Source organism: Rattus norvegicus, chromosome 1, assembly GCF_021556685.1.
Source record: "Rattus norvegicus strain SHRSP/BbbUtx chromosome 1, alternate assembly SHRSP_T2T, whole genome shotgun sequence".
NCBI lineage: Eukaryota > Metazoa > Chordata > Mammalia > Rodentia > Muridae > Rattus > Rattus norvegicus.
The window spans coordinates 24,111,035-24,131,805 of NC_141534.1; the positions used below are offsets into that span (position 1 = coordinate 24,111,035).

The 20,771-nt window shown below is 46.3% G+C and overlaps 1 long non-coding RNA gene across 1 annotated transcript; it reads right to left on the bottom strand.

Annotated features, from left to right (window-relative positions):
• Positions 1-5,292: 5,292 nt before the first annotated feature.
• LOC102555830 (uncharacterized) lies at positions 5,293-7,328 on the bottom strand. The gene is made up of 3 exons (XR_015654250.1): positions 6,948-7,328; positions 5,945-6,196; positions 5,293-5,626 (listed from the first exon to the last, which is right to left on the bottom strand). It is a non-coding gene; the product is annotated as an uncharacterized LOC102555830 (long non-coding RNA).
• Between the last annotated feature and the right edge of the window lie 13,443 nt (positions 7,329-20,771).

A 20,771-nucleotide genomic window follows, 5' to 3' on the forward strand; every position in this document is an offset into this window, starting at 1 on the left:
AAGCTAGAGTTACCACAGCCAGAAGAGACAAAAACTGAGACGTGAGGGCTGGCAAGATAGCTCTGTCAGTAAAGCACTTGCTGTGTGAGCATAAAGACCAGAATTTGGACCCTCAGAAACCATGGAAACACTGAGTGAGTATAGTTGTTCACCTGTTATTACAGCTTGCATGCAAAGACAGCATCCTTAGAGCCAACTAGCTAGTCCATCCTGGCAAGCAGGGCTCAGTGAGAGACCCTGCCTCAAGGCATAAGGTGAAGAGTGATGGAGAGAGATCCCCTTGTCAATCTTGGGCTTCCACATGCATGTGCACACATGTGCACCCACACACATGTGAACATGCATACATACGTGTGTGTACAGGACATACACATGCATATGCAGCACAGGAAATGTGGTCAAGAAGACAACGGGAGGAAGCTGCAACTCTATGGTCCCATGAACGTGGTGTTGGTTTGGGGTTTCTCTGAGGCCCAGGAGTATTTTATACCTTCTAGTACTTGGAATGGGATGGGTAGGTGACACGTCCTTTTCTCTCCTTGTTGATCCCTTCCCATCCCCGTTTTTCAGGTACCCTAGCCTTCACTCAGCTCCTATCTTCCCAAGTGGGTCATCTAGGCAGTCTCTAACAGTACTGAGGTGAGGTCATGACCACCTTGTTCACATCCCTCCAGGGTGTCCGGAATCTTGAGTTGCTAACTATTTGCTGAACCCTGTTCAGAAGAACAGGATGAAGAGGACAGAGAGGGTTCCCACCATGAAACCCCACCTTGACCTTGTGTGGAGTCATTACCAGGTTGTTTAAAGATTCTAGGACTTGGTTTTAAAATAGCTAAACCACCAGTAGCTCCAGAGCCTCTTTATGTTCCAGACTCCTTCTCTCTAGAATGGGATAATAATGATGCCATCCATCTCACAGAGTCCGCAAGAGGAATGACTGAGTTAATGTAGGAGCAGGGTTTAGGCCAGTATTTGAATATAGCATTCCCCAGTAAATGGCAGCTGCTGTTACTGCCAAGAGTTCCATAGATGCAGAAAGTAACACCAAGAAAGAGCCAATCAAGGGTAAGACAACATACATTCTAACATTTGATCTGTATTTTTTGAACTTTTAGATAATGAAATGATCTCCATAAATTTAGTTTACTCGTCTCTGAGCCAAGGAGACATCTATCCTCTTTAGGTTAAGGGCCTAGATGTGAGCCCAAAGCCAAGTGCTCTCATGTTGGCAATATTCCTGTAACATTCTTTTGGGAAATAGCAATTTTCCAGGCCTGCCAATGAACTTATACCTTGCTTTAGCCAAGGGGCAGGCTTGCAACAGCCTGCCAGCTGACACACACCACCCCCTAGCCAACAGACGCAGGCTTGCGACAGCCTGCAGTGATAACTAGATAATCTAGCCTGGAACCTGGGGCTGAGTAGAAGAGTGGTGGAACTTTTGATCCTGCCAAGTTTATTTTCCTTCTGTTAAGGCAGCATTAGAGGCATTGCTACTTTGTATCCCAACTCCCACTCCCATCCCTACCGGGTAAGGGTAACAGTAGAAAAGTAAACATCAGCACAGCTGCTCAGTAAGGCTCAGAATACACCAGGTCTTGGGTAGAGACATGGCCCTCTGACCTGCTCCAAATATTAGAAAATTTCATACTGTCACCTCCTCACTCAAGGTTAACGTAGGCTGGAGAGACAGCTTAGTGATCAAGACCTCTTACTGCTCTTGCAGAGGACTTGGGCTCTGTTCCTAGCACCCACTCCCGTTCCACGGAATCTGAGGTCTTTCTCTAGCATCTACGTGTAGCTCACATATATCGTGTGCATGCATATACGTCAGCAAAAAAAATCATATGCATAAAATAAAAATAAATACTTAATCCATCTGGGTCTGTCAATCACCTGGCATAAGAGATCCCCTTGCTCAGAAAGGCTGTTACAGCTAAAGAAAGCCAATGAATAATTACCCTTTAATAATACTTTAATAATGAGATAATGTACTTAACTTTTCTGGAATGACCCTCAGTGCAGTCACTTACAAAGCCACCTTGGTGCAGCTCTTCCGAGTCTGTCCTAACTCAGAAAAACATCACATCTACTTCTTTTCTGTCTTTCTTTTCGATCCTAGCCGAAGCCTACTGGACTTTTTTTTTTTTTGGCCATGTAGCTGCTTGCTGTCCTGTGACTACTGGCTAAGCTTCTGCTGCTAAACACACTAGCCTAACTCACACACCAGGAGACCATTTCTCTTCAATCTTTTCATCTCCTCTGAGCTCGTTCTGTTGCTTTCTCTCAAATGCTAATAAAATTGCCCTTGGGTATCCTAATGAGTCTGTTTTTAAATCTCTTCGGAATAAGATTAAATGCTGTTTTCTCTGCCCCTGGATCTTGTTTCAATCCAGACATGGCATTGTAATGCTTATACCAAGTATCTCTTGTCTCAAGTTTGTGTAAACAGTTCTTACCATTTATTCTGTGCCTTGTCAATGAACGCTGATCACCCAATGGCTGGGCAGAATGGAGACTAGTGAGGGGCATCTGCCAACCAGAGAAGGGAGAGAGGAAAAGAGGGAGAGTCAGATCAGCTAGGAGGAACATTTGGAGCCGGAAGGAAGGGGTACACAGAGAGATAGTTGAAACACATCAGGATTGAAAGTCATCTTAAAATTGTGAATGTGATACATGAATTCGATCTGTCTCTCCCCCTCCCCCTCCGCTGGGGTTGGGGGTGGGGTGGCGGGGGCAGCAGCAGCCAGTTGATGCAGGTCCAGCGATGACACCTAATCGACTTGCCCATTTATTCATTCAAATTCCACTGCCTCTTGATAAACAAGGTTTAATTAGCATGTGGCAGTGGTGTGGTGATCAATACAGAGGAGAGAAACCAACAAGGTCCCTAAATCTCCAGGTCTTACAATAGGCTGGCCTGACTCAACATTGCAGAAAGTGCGAACCCAGCGCAGGCCCCTGGCAAGGACTGTAACTCCCAAGTGTGGTGAGAGCTATCAGGAAGGGAAGTGGCAGAGCTAAGGATTAGGTATCATTTCTCGAACTCAGCCTTTAGATAGTTTATCCTCATTAAACTACACTGGCCAGAGTTCTAATCCTACCCTCCTTGATAACGGAGAAGATGCTGTACCTGTACAGCGAAGACAGTCAGGTTCAACATAAACGCAGGAATGGATCTGCTGAAGAGCTCCGGTCCTCCAGATGTCAACAGTAATTCTTAACAACTAAAAGGGAATGGAGTTGCTAGGGATTTGGCTCAGTGGTAGAGCACTTGCGAAACCTCTACACACACACACACACACACACACACACACACACACACACACACACACAGCTACCCTACACACAGCTACTACAACAATAGTATATCAGGAAGTCTTGTTTATAATCCAAAACGATTGAGGGATTCTTCATATTACATTGTACTCTCAGAACACTTAAAAAGACATTCAGATCTAATCTCCTTGCCTGCTTATCCATTCAAACTGTACTGTCTCTTAATAAACAAGGTTTAACTAGCATGTGGCAGCAGTGTGGTGACCAATACGGTGGACAGAAACCAACAAGAATATACAGTAAACAAGCACACTTTAAATGTTCAGTGTTTTACCTCTACCCCCCCCACACACACACACACGCACACACACACAACACCTCCCACCTAACCTTTAAAAGTACATAAGTGAGAAAAACTGCTTTAAGGTGTTTGTGAGGGACTTGGAGGCTGGGAGGGGAAACAGTGGCTTAGCTCACAGGGCCAAGAACCTACATTTCCTCTTCTCTGCTGCCCCCTGTTGGTATAACAAGGGAAGGGCAGGTTTCCAGTTGCTGGGCTAGGATAGTGATACTAGAAGAACTAACAGAGAATTTGCTCTGCCTTTGCCACCTTCCAACTCTGTGTAATTTCTGTGGTTCCTGTTAGTTACCTGTATGTGCTGTCTCTGAGTCTGCCTAGGTGTCTTTGAACCTAGAGAAAAGAGAAGTTGTCATTCATTGGAAATCAGTCCATCCATCTACCCATCCATCCATCCACCATCTTTCCACCCACCCATCCAAATGCGTACCACATTCCTACACTGAGCTTGTCTGTGTAAAGCAGAAGGTGAGACCAGAATAAAGGAGACTTTTCGGCTTCCTTCACTACACCTATCCCTTGCCTTCTTCTCCTTTCTAGATGTGAATTACAAAGATGTCTTATAACATATCCAACAACGAACATTCCACAGCTTTCTCGGTCCCAAACACTACTTTGTGAGGACACTTTGCTTTTTTAGTTACTTATGGCTTCCTCGGGGTTATGACTTTCATTGTTTGCAGAAAGTTGATTTCAGTTTTTACTGAGACGAGGTAGAATGTGGGTTTCAGGATACACCATTCAAGCCTAGCTTGAGCACGAGAGACTATCTGTAAAGAAACGTGAAGTCTTAAGACCTAAGTGTGTTGATAGCCTGGGCTGGCTCCCAACAAATGGAAGGCTATTAGGTTTCTACAGAAACACAAGTTCACGAGACCACTGTGCATCCCATCCCTCATTCTGGCTACCTTGCATTTCACAGTAAATTCTTTCTATGGGGCAATACAGTATTTAAGGCCTTGTGCACAGAATGGCTCAAATACTTTATCACATCAACCATCTTGCTTTAAGGTACTTACAGCAGAATAGGAGCCAAGTGGTTGATGGGGAAAAAATAAGTCTGTATTATCTTAGGCAAGTGGGAAAAAATAATGTCTCACAACCTGTTCTTGGCCCCTGCTGATTCTGGTGTCCAGGGAGTTCAGAGGTTGTCCGTGAGCCTTCTAAATCCTCCTTACCTCCAGAACGCCTGCTTACCACTCACTGGCTGGAGACAACCAGTTCTTTCTCTTGGGTTCTGAACATCTGCTTTTCTGCCAACTCTGAAACAATGGAGTTCCTGGGCAGCATGGCTGGCTTCACACTCAATGTTTAGCCAAGGAGGACAAGATTAAACTCCTGACCTTCCCACCTCCACCTCCCAAATGTTGGGGTTGCGGTCCCATGCCATCGCGTCTAGTTAAGTGCTTTGACTTTCAGTTATCCAAAAACATAGAAGCATAAACCACTTACATCAGTGACCTGTGTGCCGCTGTCACTGTCCTAGGGCAAGCATAGGTCGCACTCAGCCAATCCAGGACTAGGACAAGGACAAAGACAAACTGAACCTTCGTGAATACGATTTCTCTCTCCTGCCCCTAGAAGGCGCTCCCTTTTTGTTTTTTTTCTCTCTAAGACAGGAAACATTTAAACACCACAGAAGACAATTAAAAATATAGAACACGTCCAAAGTTGCCTCGGGCTCAGGAATTTAATGAATGAATCCTTTGAGGGGAGGGGCAACCACTTCAAAGAGAAGTTTCTTTTTGTCGTCTCGGTTAAACGCTTCTCTTCTCACCCTTATTCTCTTATGGTAGCTGTCAGGATTATGAGTGGACTGAGAGCATCCTGCCGTTACATCCTGGTTAGGGCATCAGTCTGTGAGATGGAGAAGCTCAGATCCTTTGCTCAGTTGCTTCTAGATATCGGTCCTCACACAACTTGGCTCATGAACGCTCTGAAGGAATTTAGAAAAACTGTGTACCTTTCCGGGCATTTTAAAGCTGATATCTTTAAAAAAAAAATCAAAGAGCATTTTTAAAGCGAACATTTATCTGTTTTGTAGGGCCCGAGTATGTATGCCCTCATTCCCTCTCCTTCATGCAGGTTCCTGGGATAAAGCCACCGCAGGCCTGGTGGCCAACACCTTTGCCTCCTGAGCATCATGACACACTCTAGATTTTCATTACAAATGAAATAGCCCAACATCTGTTTCCCCTGGCAAGGTACTGCATAATATATATGTTATTTAAATGTGTTAATTAAAATATGAATTATAGATTCAGCTTGTATATAACATCTGCCGTAGAACCAGTGGATAATACTCACTCTCCCCCGAGGAAGTGCTGAGGCGTATATTAAATTCAAATAAAAACACAGTCGTACTCTCTGCCCTCTCATTTCTGAGCTCTTGTTCTAAAAGAGATCGATGCTGGACGCAAAAGAGGGATGGGACTTCCCAGGAGATAAGCTTGTGGCCTCAGGTTTGCAGGAGAAGCAGGCAGACCCAACCTCCAACTCACACTGAAGTCCGTTAAGAAGCAGCTGGAGCCGCGGATCCACCAAGAGTCAGGAGGAAACCTGTTGTTAGGGAAAGAAGCCAATTGGAAAGCCTCATTTATGTGTATGAAATTACCATGTGTGTGTGGTTCAAAATCTGTAACACATCAGAACAGACAAAAAACAAGGGGCAACAAAGGATTCAGCAGTTGTTGGATGTTGTTGGGAGGGAGAAAGGTAATTGAACAGAGAATGAAGGATTCTGGGAGAATGATAGGTGTTGAACGTGAAACTGTAATGGGATGATGGTGATGATGGTGATGATGATGATGGTGGTGGTGGTGATGATGATGATGATGGTAGTGGTGATTTACCCTAACCCAGCTCCAGAGAATGTGCCACCAGGAGGGAGCCCCAGTGTACACTGACTTCTGATGTCATGGATATTTTGATGCAGGTTTAACTACTGTCACAAACATGCCACTTTGGTGCATGGTGTTAGCAGTGAGAGAGATTGCATGTATGGTGTATTCCAGAGATCTTTGAATTTTCTGCTCAATTTTATTGGGAACCTAAAACTGCTCTAACAAAGTCGATAGACAGACAGATAGATAGATAGATAGATAGATAGATAGATAGATAGATAGATAGATAGATAGATAGATGATAGATAGATTCCACCAGCCTCAGGTTAAGCAGATACATTGGATATAGCAATGTCTCACAAGTATCACGATGCCAGATTAAGTTGCTCTGGTCTGAGGAACCTGTGAAAGTGCTAGTCTCCATGGGCACACTGTTGTTTTACAGGCACCAAAGGAGGCCATCTTGCCTGGATTGGTGGTGCTGCAGTTCCACGGAATAAATAAGAACTTAAACAGTGATGGTGGGATGATCAAGAGACATCTCGAATTCCAATCTTCCCCAGAGAGCTGCAGCAGAGCCCAGCCGCGGAGTTGGCTGGCCGGACAGGGCGTCTGGTAGTGAAACCAGAATGAAGTCAGGTCTGGTTCCTGAGCAGATACAAGATATTCTTCACTGTCACTCCTGCGCATTTGGCACAGGTGGCAGCTGGTCACAGCTGGACTGTGGGGAATTGAGGCAATAGTCTGTATGCAGGACAAAATCAGCAAAAGGCTGAGAGACACAGCAGTCACCTAAGGAGCGCTCCCTCTCTGCCTCTGGAAATGCTTACTGCGGTTGGTCGCGCGCGCACAGGCGTCAGCAGGCCTGGCAGACTGTGGATTCCTCTGTTCAGTGGAACCACGTGAAACCTCCCTGCCGGGAATGAGACAAACTGAAAAGCACCGATGCTCTTAGATAGGCCCTGTGTCTGAGGGAGGGCGGGCGCTGGCCTCTGGGCCCCAGGGGACGAAATGCTCCAGGCATCCTAGCTCTTGTAGAGGCTGAAAGAGTTGCTTTGTATGCTAATGTATGCGTGGACTATGCTGGGTTGTGTAGAAGATAGAGGACGGGGAGGCTCGCATGGACACACGGTACATAGCCGGATACACATCCTTGAACACGGTACGTAACTCAGATACTTTAAATGGTCGAAGTTTCTTCTTCCGGTTTCAGAGGCTGGGCGTCTAAGAATGAGGGTGAAGGCTGGAGGGAAGAGCTCCTCCCTGCCTTTTTCAGCTTCTGTGTTTGCTAGCAATCTTTTGTTTCCTTAGCCTTAACCATCACTTGGCCTAGAAAGGCCGACGGGACTATGTCATTTTCTTCTAAGAAGGACCCCAGTCACACTCCAGTATGCTATCCAGTATCATCTTAACTCATGACGACCCTGTTTGCAAATAGTGTTACACTCTGAAGTTCCCAAAAGTGCTTTGGTCTGGGGGGTGGGGGAGGACACCGCTCAGTCCAGGACTGAGGTAAAGAGTCAGGACAGAAATGAAGCTATCCCGTTACAAATGGGCCTTTGCGAACTTCTGAGGAGACAAGGATTTCGTGGTGCCCAAAATGGGTATCTGGATTTTTATGCAATCTATAAACTAACTGGGCATCATGGGGTTTTTTCCCACGGTATTAGTGCTGTGAATTAAAGAAGGCCTTGCTCACATTCAGCAGCTGTTCCGTCCACCGTGGAGCTCCATCCTCAGCAAACTGCCGTTTGGTTGTTTGGTTTTCTAATAAAAACTTGAGGGGCTGGGGATTTAGCTCAGTGGTAGAGCACTTACCTAGGAAGCGCAAGGCCCTGGGTTCGGTCCCCAGCTCCGAAAAAAAAAGAACAACAAAAAAAACCTTGACTCTTGAATAATTGATCAAGGAGACTGAGTGAGGGCTTCATTTTTCTATTTCCGTGTTTTGGGGACAGGAGCTCACCCTTTAGTCCTGCATGGCCAGGAGATAACTATGTAAGCTAAGCTGGCCTGTGTAGGTTGATGTCATTATACAGGTGAAGGCAGACAAGATAAAACGAGGCCTGTCATTGGGTGAGTAGGAAGGGAGGCGGGGATAGAGGTGTTAGAAGGAGAGGGAAGAGGAGGAGTTGGGAGAACATGGCAGCAGATGTTTAGATTCTTCACTGCGCATAGATACAGGTTTTTATGAATATTTCTAAGGGATGGGTGTGTACAGGATTTTGTGCTGTCTACATGGGCAAATTATATCTTGTCAATTGGATCAGAGGTCATTGTGTGGTGTGTTCTTTCACGTGCGACTTAATTGAGTTCAAGAGAAGGTACAGTGGCGGGATGCACCAAGCCGGCCATGGAACTGGGTGTGGTAACAGATCTCCAAGAGAGCTATGAGTGAAAGCAAAGGAGCGTGACAAGGTGCCACGCTGGAACGGCTGCTGGACCGCCCAGGTCAAAGGGAGCCCGGGAGAGAAAGCGCATAGAGGGAACCGGTTGCACCTTTTTAAAAAAATATATATTTACTGTAACAGGCCTGGAACCTTTGGCAATCCTCCTGTGTCAGCCTCCCACGTGCTGGGATTACACTCACATTTCTCCACACTTGCCTCCTAGGTCTTTGCTGATGAGGAGATCTGTGGATTGTTTTTCTGCCAGAGAGGGTCTCATGCAACACGGACTGGCCTTGAACTCACTGTTACCATCTGATCTTAAACTCCTAGTCCTTCTGACTCTCCCTCCTGAGTATTGGGCTGACAAGTGTGAGCTAGCACCTCCAGATACTTTGAAATACTTTGAAGACTGATAGAATGCTTCAGAATCCTTGGCAGTGTTAAGTGAGATACTGTCAGATGTGTCAGAAGAGATGGTGGGATATGATGACAGGAAGCCAGTGGTACTGATCTTTAAGGCCACTAGCCTTAAAGACTTCTTTCTTTCTTTTTTTTAAAAGTATTTTTTAAAGACTTATTCATTATATATTAATATATTGTAGCTGTCTTTAGACACACCAGAAGAAGGCATCAGATCTCATTACAGAGGTTGTGAGCCACCATGTGGTTGCTGGGAATTGAACTCAGGACCTCTGGAAGAGCAGTCAGTGCTCTTGACCACTCAGTCATAAAGACGTGTTTCTTTAAAGAAGAAAAATAGCCCTTTGCCAGGAATAGAAAAGCTGAGTGCCTGTATTTCAAGGTGTCATACTTCCTGGCTTACAGTCTAAGCTATTGTGACTGGAAAGGGAATAGCCCCAGGTTAAAAAAATCAACAAAAAACAAGGCACGATTGGCCCAGTTGGCGTTTGTGATGCTAAATACTGGCCCTGGTTGCCCCTGGGATAAGGAGATCCTTCCAGTACACCAAGTGAACTGTCGCAATCCTGCCCTCCTCCTAAGTTATTCCTGATTGGTCAACAAAGATCCCTATAGCCTATGGTTGAGCAAGTAGAAGAGAAGTAGGTGGAGCTTCACTTCCTAGGCTTGTGGTCTGAGGCAGAGACCAGGAGAGAGAAGAAGGACGAGAGGAAGAGACATCATGGAGTAAATAAAAACATGAAAACGTGCCCATGAGGGCTGGCCAATTAGAGTAAGAGTTGCCCAGGCCAATAGTGGCAAATTATAACAGGGTTATTGACAGAAAACTAGACAAATCAGCATAGAGGATCGAGATCTGCCCAGGGTTCGTGCTCTTATATGAAAACACAATGAAGCCCAGTATTATATATAATTAACACCCATAAAAGCTTCTAGGTAAACAATGACTATGTGTTGTCTCTGTAGCAGGCCCAGGCTCCCAGCCTAGCCCTGGGACACGCAGAGCAGATCTCTTTCAACCAACAGACACCTTGAAGTAAGGCAGATAATATCTTAGAATTCCCAGACCTGGTCCACTCAGAGAGCCCTGGGGTAGAGATTTCAAGATATTTTTTCCCAGAAGGAAAACATCAGTTTGTCCTTCTCCATCACAGCTACAGCGCTTTACCTCCCCCATCCCAGCCAGCCCGGCCTTTGTGCTCCAGCCTGCAGTGGGCGCTTTTGTGTGGCACTGCAGGAAGTAACGGTTGCCAGGCACCCTCCTCCTGGCTTTTGTTTTGACTATCCCTGAGCGGATTGGAGGGAATTATGCTGCTTTAGAGGGAGAGAGAATGGCGAGTGCTCGGGTCTTTCAGACCACTGCGGGAATGGGACACTGGGGAGAACTTTGCAGGAGGGAGGAAGGAGGGAGGCGTCGGGCTGTCATAACTGGAGAGGCAACACTCAGTCAGTCCTCGTATACACTTGAGTCAGAGGGGAGCATGACAGATTCTCAGAAGATTGGATTTTTGCCTTGTAGAAATTAAAAAGGAGATGTTCCCAGCCGCCTTTGTCACTCAGGGGCTGCAGGAAAACAAAATGGAGACTGGATTTCATCCCCCTTCGGTGCCTGTACCTACACAAACACCGGCGTCCTCACTCTTCTCTGTAAGGGACCGACGCTGAAGGAAGACCCCAGACTCAGATAGTTTATGAAGACAAAGAACATTTATTCTTAAGAAACAATCAGCATATGGGGTGGGGGAGGGGTGGTCAACTATTTTCCAAAATGACAGCCCCCCCTACCACTAATGCTTACAGGCTTTCATATGGGGAACTAGGGAACTCTCTAGAAGGATTAGGTAATCTCTAATGTGATTGGCAGGGGGCCAAAGCGGTGACATTAGTATAACTTTGATTGGTTACTGTGTTAGTTCTTCAATATTTCGAATGGGTTAGGTAATCTAAAGTTTCATTGGTGGGTGTGGGGGAGGTCATAGGGGTCAGCTTCTGATTGGCTTGTGCCAGGTCAGTGGTCTGCCTTCCTATGTCATGAACGTTTAACCACAGGATGAGACAGGGCTGCCCAGCACAGCCCATCCTGAGATAAGATATTTTCCCATTCTTGTAGTTATCCCCAGGCTGTTCTTTGAGAGAGAGTTTTATGACCTTCTTTCTGGATTTTATAGTCTGTCCCTGGTGCTGGTGTCCTGCGGCCTCCTTTTCTAAATCAGTCTGGTCCTTAAATGGAGACAAACGGGTTTAGGCTGTCTTTTCACCTCCAAATTCATTGTGTTCTTTAATAAGTTATTTTTCTCCCGTGAAATGGGCCAATACAAGTCAAATTAGAGTATATCTAGGCAGATTAGTTGGGAAGCAGCTGGGAAGGTGGAGGTAGGTTGGGTTACTGGTCCCCAAGAAACAAGGCCAGGGAAGTCACCATGGAGAGAGACAAAAGGGAGGGGAAAGAGAAAGAGAGAAAAAACTTTTGTGCAGAGAGAGAGAGAGAGAGAGAGAGAGAGAGAGAGAGAGAGAGAGAGAAATGTCCAGATTATAGAGGGAGTAGGGAAGAGTTTTTGGGGAGGTGCAGCCCAGCCCCTGGGTTGGAAAGTTCAGTGCAGTGGACATGTATTCCAGGGTCTGGCATGTAAAATATGCACTTGAGCCATTTGTCCCAAGGCGTTTACTGCACTCAATCCTTACTGTTCCACTCCTAAAAGAGGCCCACTCACTGCTTGGCCCAATGGCCCTCTCATTTTGTTTTCTATTCTTTAACCCCTACCCCCAAACTCTCCTCACATTCCAGGAACAACGGGACTGGTTGGTGAACTTCCTCTGGAACCACAGCTAAGCAACAAGTCCTCAGGGCAGATCACTTGTGGCCAGATCACCCTCCAAACAGGAACCATCACAGAGTGGGGGGATAAGCATCCACCCAACCTCATTTCTGCTGCTCTGTTCAATACACCGACCAAAAGCAACCTGGTGGAGAAATGTGAGTTATTTTAGTTTTCCATTTCAGGTTACTGTCCATTATTGTAGTGACGTCAAGACAGGAACTTCAAGCAGCCAGACACAACATATCCACAGTTAATATACAATAATGGATAAATATGGAAGCAGGGAAGCCAGGGATAGGTCTGCATCGCTAAAGGCCACCCGATTATTTTTATTTTATTTATATATTTATTTATTTATGTCCCAAATACTGCTCCCTCCTGCCCCCGCCCTCACAGTCCCTTCCCTCATCTACCCCCCCCAACCTATATCCCCCCACCATGGCACAAATCTGCAGGATTAGATGCATCCTCTCCCACTGAAGCCAGACAAGGCAGCGCTGTTGGAGAACATGTTGGTATTCTGTTGAAGGACCCTAGTTCTTCTTGAAGCATAAGATCTATTAGGAGGCTTGGCCTGGTAGAAAGAAGGTAGGTTATAAGGACCCTAAGGACTTTCACCAGCTTTACGCCCTGTCCAGAGAATTTAGAATAACACCTTGTTCCAGGAAATGAGCTAACAGCGAAGAGGGCAGGGCCCTTTTCAGTCCCCCATGCATGCCATCTCTCCATTGAGGAATGTAAGGGTCAATGTGCGTCATCAAGGACTAACTCATGCTGTGTATAAAAAATGTGTGCCTTTGCTACTCGGGGTTGCCTCTGTCCCAATTACAGGGCCGCCCCAGTGTGCTGGATCATTAAACGTCTTGCTCGATTGCATCACTCTCTGTCTCTGTGTTTTCATGAGTGGGACCTCCCAGACGTAGGGCTGATCCCGTCCTACGCTGTCTAAGCTCCACCCCCACAGTTGCCTGGCAACAGCCAGCTGACACTATAAAAGGGCCGCTTGCCTCCTCCTCTCCCTCTCCCTCTTCCTCCTCTCTTGCTCTTGCTCTTTCCTCTTCCCTGCTCTCCTCTTTGTCCCTTCTCTCTCCACACCCCCACCTTCCCTCCATGTGCTCATGGCCGGCCTTTACTTATCCCCTCTGCTACTCTTCTCTCATTAAACCTCTCCATGTGGAACCACGTTGGCTTGATGTGTTCTGTCTGGGCGTGGGCCGAGATTTAAACCCCAACGTTGGTCCCAACAGAACAGATACCACAGTCAGGCTACAGCTTTAGGGACAGCCTCTGCTCCAGTTTTGTGGGGCCCATATGGAGACTGAGTTGCACATCTGCTATGTATGTGCAGGGAGCTTCAGTCCAGTGGGTGCACGCTCTTTGCTTGGTGATTCAGTCTCGGAGAGCTCCCAGGGGTCTAGATTAGGTGACTCTGTTGGGCCTCCTGTAGAGTTTCCATTCCTTTATGGGCCTTAATCTTTCCTCCCAACTCTTCCAAAATCATCCCCAAACTCCATCCACTGTTTGGCTGTGGGTCTCTGCATCTGTTTCAGTCAGCTGCTGGATGGACCCTCTCAGAGAGCAGCCATGCTAGGCTCCTGTCTGCAAGCCCGACAGAACATCGTTAATAGAGTCAGGCATTGGTGCATGCCCATGGGCTGGTCTCGAGTTTGGCTGGTTATTGGTTGGCAGTTTCTTCAGTCTCTACTCCTGTACCCAGGCAGGACCCCCAGTGAAGGGATAAGGATACTACCCCACTCACAAAACTTTCTACCCCAAATTTTCCCTGTCGAAAAGAAATGCAGGGACAAAGATGGAGCCGAGGACTGCCTGATTCTCAACAACAGCATAAGGAGATGACTGTGGAAAACACAGCCTTAGCAACAGTGCTGGAGCTGGAGATGACTTCCCCATCCCCTCACTCTACAGCCCTGCTGGTTAGGAACTCGCCGTGTAGACCAGAATGGCCTCAAACTGTCAGAGATCCGTCTGCCTCTGCCTCCTGAATGCTATGATGAGATGAGAACCATCACACCTGGAAACCTTGAACTCAACCTTTGTGCTGGGATTATAGGCATGTGTATATTGTGTTCTTGAAAAATCACTGAGAAAGTAGGCCTGTGCGCGCGCGCACACACACACACACACACACACACACACACACACACTCAGAATGTGAGTTATACACATACCAAATGCTCTGATTCAGCTATTTTATTGTATTTGGCTATTTCAAAACATCATGTGGATCACAGTGAATAAATGCAATTTTACTTGTTCATTATAAGTAGCTATGTGTCTTGTCACATCTGCTCTCACAAATGCCATGACCAAAAGCAACTTAGGGGAAGAAAGGGCTTATTTCAATCTACAAGTTACAATAACTGGAGACTTACCTTTCAGGTGATTGTAGGCTATGTTAAATTGACAGTTAAGGCTAATTAGAACAACATGTAACTAACAATAAATAAATAACATTTCAAAGCCAGCTCATATTTAAAAGGGTTATATAAGAGTGTGACTATCAAGAAAGTAATTGTTGGGGCGGCACCCTAGAGCCTGTCCTTAAATCCCAAGTTGCTTCCTCTCCTCTAAGCACATAGTTTCCTTTTTTCAAAAATTGCTTTTCTGGGAGCAAGCAAGATGGCTTAGTGGGTAGAAGTGTTTGTCACCAAGTCTAACAACCTGAGTTCACTTCTTTGGACCCACATGTTAGGAGAGAATTCACTTCCAAGAGCTGTCCTCTGACCTCTACAAGAGCTCTCTCTATAACAAATCAATGCAGGAGTTTTGTGCATCCTTTGTGTATGTTCTGGGAAAATCCCTCTTCTTAAGTGTTAAATCCTGGGGATGGGATGCAGGACGTGTTTCAAGGGGGAGTGAAGGACAGAAAGCATTAACACTATGTATTTTGCCGAAGAGAAAGAAACAGCAAGAAAGATGAGAACTGACGTTTTGCCTCTGGACTCAGCAACACAGATCCTGTGAACCTGGAGAGTGTAATGGTTCATCATCTCTGTCAGACCCAACGTGGAAACCATACCTCTGCGTGTACCAGATTCCAGAAACGTTTAACTGAGGACAAAGATCTGACCTTGAATGTGGTGACACTATCTTAAAGGCTAGGCTCCTTCTCTGAATAAAAAGGAGAAAAGCATAGAACCATTGTTCATTTCTCTCAGTTTCCTACTGTGGGTACCATGAACCAGCCATCACACAGACCAGCCATCACATAGGCCAGCTATTACAAGCTCCTTCCTTTATGGTGGTAGACTCTAATGTTGGGGGGTTGGTCTTGTACGTTGTATATTCGGATTCTGATTTTTGTGCCCAGATTTGTTTACAATGACATGGTCAAGCATCTTTACTCTCAATGTTATGTGAAAATTGTTTTCCATCATTTCTGATCAGTCAATAAGGAGTTGATCAGCCTATAGCTGGGCAGGAGAGGATGGTAGAGGCGGGACTCGGATTCCAGTGAAGAGGGCTCCAGGTAGAAAGGTAGAAAGAGAAGGAACATGAGGAATGAAGGTAGAGAGTCCATGTGGAGGGACCAGGAGGATTTGCCATGAGGTCACCAATGAGCGGGCAACTACAAGGACATACATGGATCAGAGAGAGCCAGGGCAAGATTCAGATGGCAGGGAATGGAGCTTTTACCTGGGTATTATCAGCATAGGTTAGAACAGGGGCTGGAGAGATGGCTCAGTGGTTAAGAGCACTTCCAGAGGTCCTGAGTTCAAATCCCAGCAACCACATGGTGGCTCACAACCATCTGTAATGAGATCTGGTGCCCTCTTCTGGTGTGTTTGAAGACAGCTACAGTGTACTCATATATAATGAATAAATCTTTAAAAAAAAAAAAAAAGGTTAGAACAGCTCAGAACCTGCCCAGCACAGTACCAGCAACTTGTTAATAAAAGGACCAGGTCTCTGTGTCCTTTATTCAGGATCAGTATGTGCTAAAGTGGACGAAGAAAGGCCCTGCAGATATTTGAAAGCAAAGGGGAGTATAGACTCCCTCCCCCCAAAATACTACTATACTTTAACTCAAATTGAGAGGCAAAAGAAACCCTTCCTACCTTAAGTTGCCTTTGGTGGGTCCACTGTCAAAGCCATGGGAAGCCTAGTTTGGTTGAGTTCATTGGAAAATGGGGATGGGGGTAGGGGAAGAACCAGAGTGGTTCTCTTCCTAAGGGGAACGGGAAATAGACTAATAGTCAAGCGCAGAATCAAGAAAAGCATTCTTTCACAGCTGGTGTGCTGAAGGCCACAGACCCAGGAAGAAAGTAGGCAGAAGACAGAACCTTGACCTTCAACTGAGAGGAAATGGAGTGCCGTGTGCAGATGTGGACTGGCCACAGAGAGGAGCAAGGCTGGTTGGCCATCAAAGGGAGAAGGGTGGTAGCTGCGAAGGGAAAAGTTAGCAGCAGAATTGAGGCCTGCATCCTCTCAGGAGGGATAGTGGGGGAGCTTGGCCTTGACTGGTAACCTCGTACATGTTAATGATGTTCACTGTCATAGAGGTCACCTGCCAGGCGTCAAGGGGGTCAAGTACATCAGTCTAGAGTTGTAAAACAATGTATGCCATTACTCTATCATAAAAACAAGATGAATTTGGGGACATGTACATATGAACAGACAGATTATCATTTTTATTCAACTGATTCACTATCTAGACTCAATTTTGTTTCTAGACATTTTTGCTTGGTCTGCAGAAATCCTCTATGAACAACCAACTAGATGTTCTGCAGGTCAACCCAACAATCACTTCCTGTCCTTGGGTGTAGCCCCCACAGCTGTAGGGTTCAGTCTCACCACCTTGTCCTGCACTCAGGAGCTAGGTCCATGTCCAGATTCTTCTCTGTACCCCTTGATCACTGCTCTAAACTGGTTCCCATGATTCCCTCCACTGGTTCAGAACAGCTCAGAGAACCCAGAGAAACAACTTACTTAGTAGATTGTTACTAGTTTGATCTTTATACGATGCAGTTTGGGAATGATGCTCTGACAGAAAAATGAGCAGGGTATATTATATGGGAAGGCAATTCCATGCCCTCAGAGAAGGGAACCGCACTCCCAGTAGTAATGTGTCTTTGCCAAAACCCTTCTTTTGGAGTTTTATGGAGGCTTCATGCCGCGGCATGATTGAAGAAACCACTGCCCAGATTACTGAGTCAATATCCACTGGTCCTGTTCTATCTCCCTTTAGAGTTAAGCTCAAAGTTTATCCTCCATTATGACGTGATTACCTGACTATGATAGTGCCCCATCAGACCTTTACAAAAGTCACCTCACTAGCTTAAACTAAGATGTGGTTAGTAGGAGTTTGTGATGGTGTCTTAGGCTTTTACTGCTGTGATAAAGACCATGATGAAAAGAAATCCAGAAAGGAAGGGGTTTGCTTGCCTTGCAAGCCACAGTTCATTACCAAGGAAAGCTAAGGCAGGAATCAGAACAAGAACCTGAAGGCAGGAACTGGAGTAGACAGTTGAGGAAACTTCTATGTCCTCCTCCCTGTAGCTCATTCATCTTGCATTTTTATAGATCCCAGGATCATTTGCCAAGGGGTCCCACCGCCCGCAGAGAGATGGGCCCTCCACACACCAGTTCCTAACCAAGAAAGGGTTCCACTCACTTGCCTACATACAGTCAATGCTACAGAAAAGAAGCATTTTCTCAGTTGAGGCTCCTGCTTCCCAGATGGCCCCAGGTTGTGTCAAGTTGACAAAAACTAACCACCACAGGTAGAAAAACAGACAGTGCTTGTCACTCAGGAGTCAGGGATGAGGATCCAAGTCTGTCTTCTATCACAATGTCTCAACAGTCCCGAGGTTTATGCCCCTCATACCTCTGTAAGGCACATTGGAGCTATATTCCAACAAGGCCAAAATGAATACAAAAAGGAAGGTACTAGGTCAACATTGCTTCTTGAGAATCTTTCTGGGGGATTGAATTCATACTTCGAAGGCAAGCACTTTACCCCCTGAACCATTTCCCAAGCCTGCTGGAGAATGTTTCATGGAGTTAATTTTTACAAGAGAAAACACTTCGTCATGAACCAGTCCATCATAACTCCAAATTCCAGAAAAATTCTCAAGAATTGGGGGGAAAAGGTCAAGTAGGGTAAGTATTTGTAATTCCAATGATGGGAAGGCAGGTCTCTATTGCTGGTCAGCTGAGCCTATGCAGTGAGCTTCCAGCCAATGAGAACCTGTCTCAAAAAAACAGAGGCGGGACATCAAAGGGCTCAGTGTGTAAAAGCGCTCGTGTGTGCTATGTGTGTGTTTGGGGGGTAGGGGCAGAGAGGCACTTAACCTGAGCTCAATCCCCATGTGTTGGGAAGATTCTCCCAAGTTGCCTTCTGAACTCTCAACTCTCCCAAGTTGTCCTCTGACCTCTGAACTCTCCCAAGCTCCCCTCTGACCTCTGAACATGTGCACACACAAAACAAAGGAAATACGTTAAAAATAAAAAGAAAGAACAAAATGGATGACCCCTGGGAGCAACCGGGAAGACATGCACCTGCACACACACCCCCACACAAGAAAAGCATCTTTCAGAGAACAATCGTTAATATGAAAACAATAAGCTGCCTTCCACTTGTGCCCCTCCTGAAAGAAACCCCACCTCTGCTCCCAAAAGTCTAGGATCCTTGACTGTCAGCAGTTGTGTCAGAGTGACAATGACATCTAGGATTCATGTGTGCTCTACTTTGGCAGTTCTGTCCTTCTGCTACGGCAGGTGAGTGGGCAGCGTGATGGTGAGAGTGGGGTGTGCATGGTGGGAGTGGGGTGTGCACAGCATCTTCTCTAGGTTTGCTGTTTAACTATCTTTGGTTCTATGAAAAAAATTTTTGATTTCTCCAGAATTAGTCACCCTGTTTATTCCTCCTGGTCCTTTTTTATTTGCTCTCTAATTTGGGAAGACAGTTCTTGGTTACCTGGCAACAAGCTAGCTGGTATTATTGGCTCAGGCATCCTAGAAAAGTCTGCATTTTCCGACATAATCAAGAGCTCTACTGGAGCCCGTATACCAACTTAACTTCTCACGGCCGTGGCAGGTGTCCTTGGGTTCTCCAGATGTGGTACTTCCCAGGAGTTAACTGGTGCCTGAACTCAGACTCCTTGGTGGCCAAAGGCAAACGTCTGTTCAAGATCACAATCAATGCTTCCTGTACATGAACAGTGAGCAGCGGGAACTCAGGGTCACCCACTGTGTCACTTCCTCACACAACAAACACATCTTCCACAGGATGGGAGACCCTGGGGGTCCCAAACATTCTCTGACCCCAACTTCCGCTGTGTGTGTATAGGGTGGGGGTGGGGCTCTGGTGTTGACCTAGTCTCTCAGGCAATAGTCCTTTCTTCTTTCTCCACGGAGGGGGGATTGATTAATGCCAGAGGCTGACATGTTTTCCAAAGCAACTCTGAAGTCTGTGCCACCAGCATAACTTTTCCTGAGACAGGCTCGCTGCTTGGAGGGTGTGATGTACACAGGAGTGAAACACTCTGAATGTGGGCAAGGAACAAGGGCCAGTTTTGTTGATTTAAAGCCCAGGGGTTTACTTTAGTGTGGCAGTTTCCACTATCAGAGCCTAAGCCAAGTACGAACAGGTAGGTCGAACAGGTAGGTCGCTGGGTTCCTATGGAAACCAAATCCCCCGTGGGGACTCTTCTAAAGGGCTAAACACACCATCGGCCACATGGTAAGCACAGAGTTAGGAAAAGAAAACGAAAAGAAGATAGCTACTAACCTTGCGGATTGACAAAAATGTGTTCTAAAAAAAACCACTTGCTTCTGCTGATCCACTGAAGAACAGACCCCACCCTTCCTGTAGGCTTTCCCTGAGGACATGCGGGTTGTTGACTTCTTTTTGTTGTGGAGAAGTCAGTGAAAATCTGCTGCAGTCTCTTCTTAGAGGTGGTGGGAGCAGAGGTAAATTCAAAGATACCTGGCCGTATGTTGGACTAACAGGGCGAGGAAGATCGTAACTACCCCACTGACAAGGAACCCTACACACTCGAGCAGTCATGTGAGGGGCTTTCGGCAGGATAAGGAAACGCGTGGGTACAGAAGGTGATTTGTCTCATGGCACCGACAGGAGCTTTTACAAAACCATGAGAAGACCAGGCACTGGAAGGCTTCATAAAAGTCCCTAGGAAACCCTCAGGAGCATCAAAGAAACTGGTCAGCTTGGAGCCTCCGTACCCTGTGTTGGGGTCCAAATCTCGGCTTACGTCCAGACAGAACACACCAAACCAACATGGTCCCACATGGAAAGGTTTAATGAGAGAAGAAGAGTAGAAAAGGGGAGGAACAAAGGCCAGCCACGAACATGAGGAGGGAAGGGGGAAGGGAAGTGGGGAGAGAAGGGACAAAGGGGAAGAGGGGAAGAGCAGGGAAGAGAAGAGAGCAAAGAGCAAGAGCAAAGGAGAGAGGGTGAGGCGTAGCCAAGCAGCCCCTTATATGGTGTCAGGCACGGCTGGCTGTTGCCAGGCAACTATGGGGCGGAGCTTACCTGGCTGTTGCCAGGTAGCTGTGTGGGTGGAGCTTAGACAGAATACAACGCCCTGTCCTAGGTTAGAGTCCCAGAGCAACTGAGAGAAAAATTCAAGGAAACTCACCCTCAGCTGGCCTTTGGCTAGTCTCTAGATCAAAGGAGGCC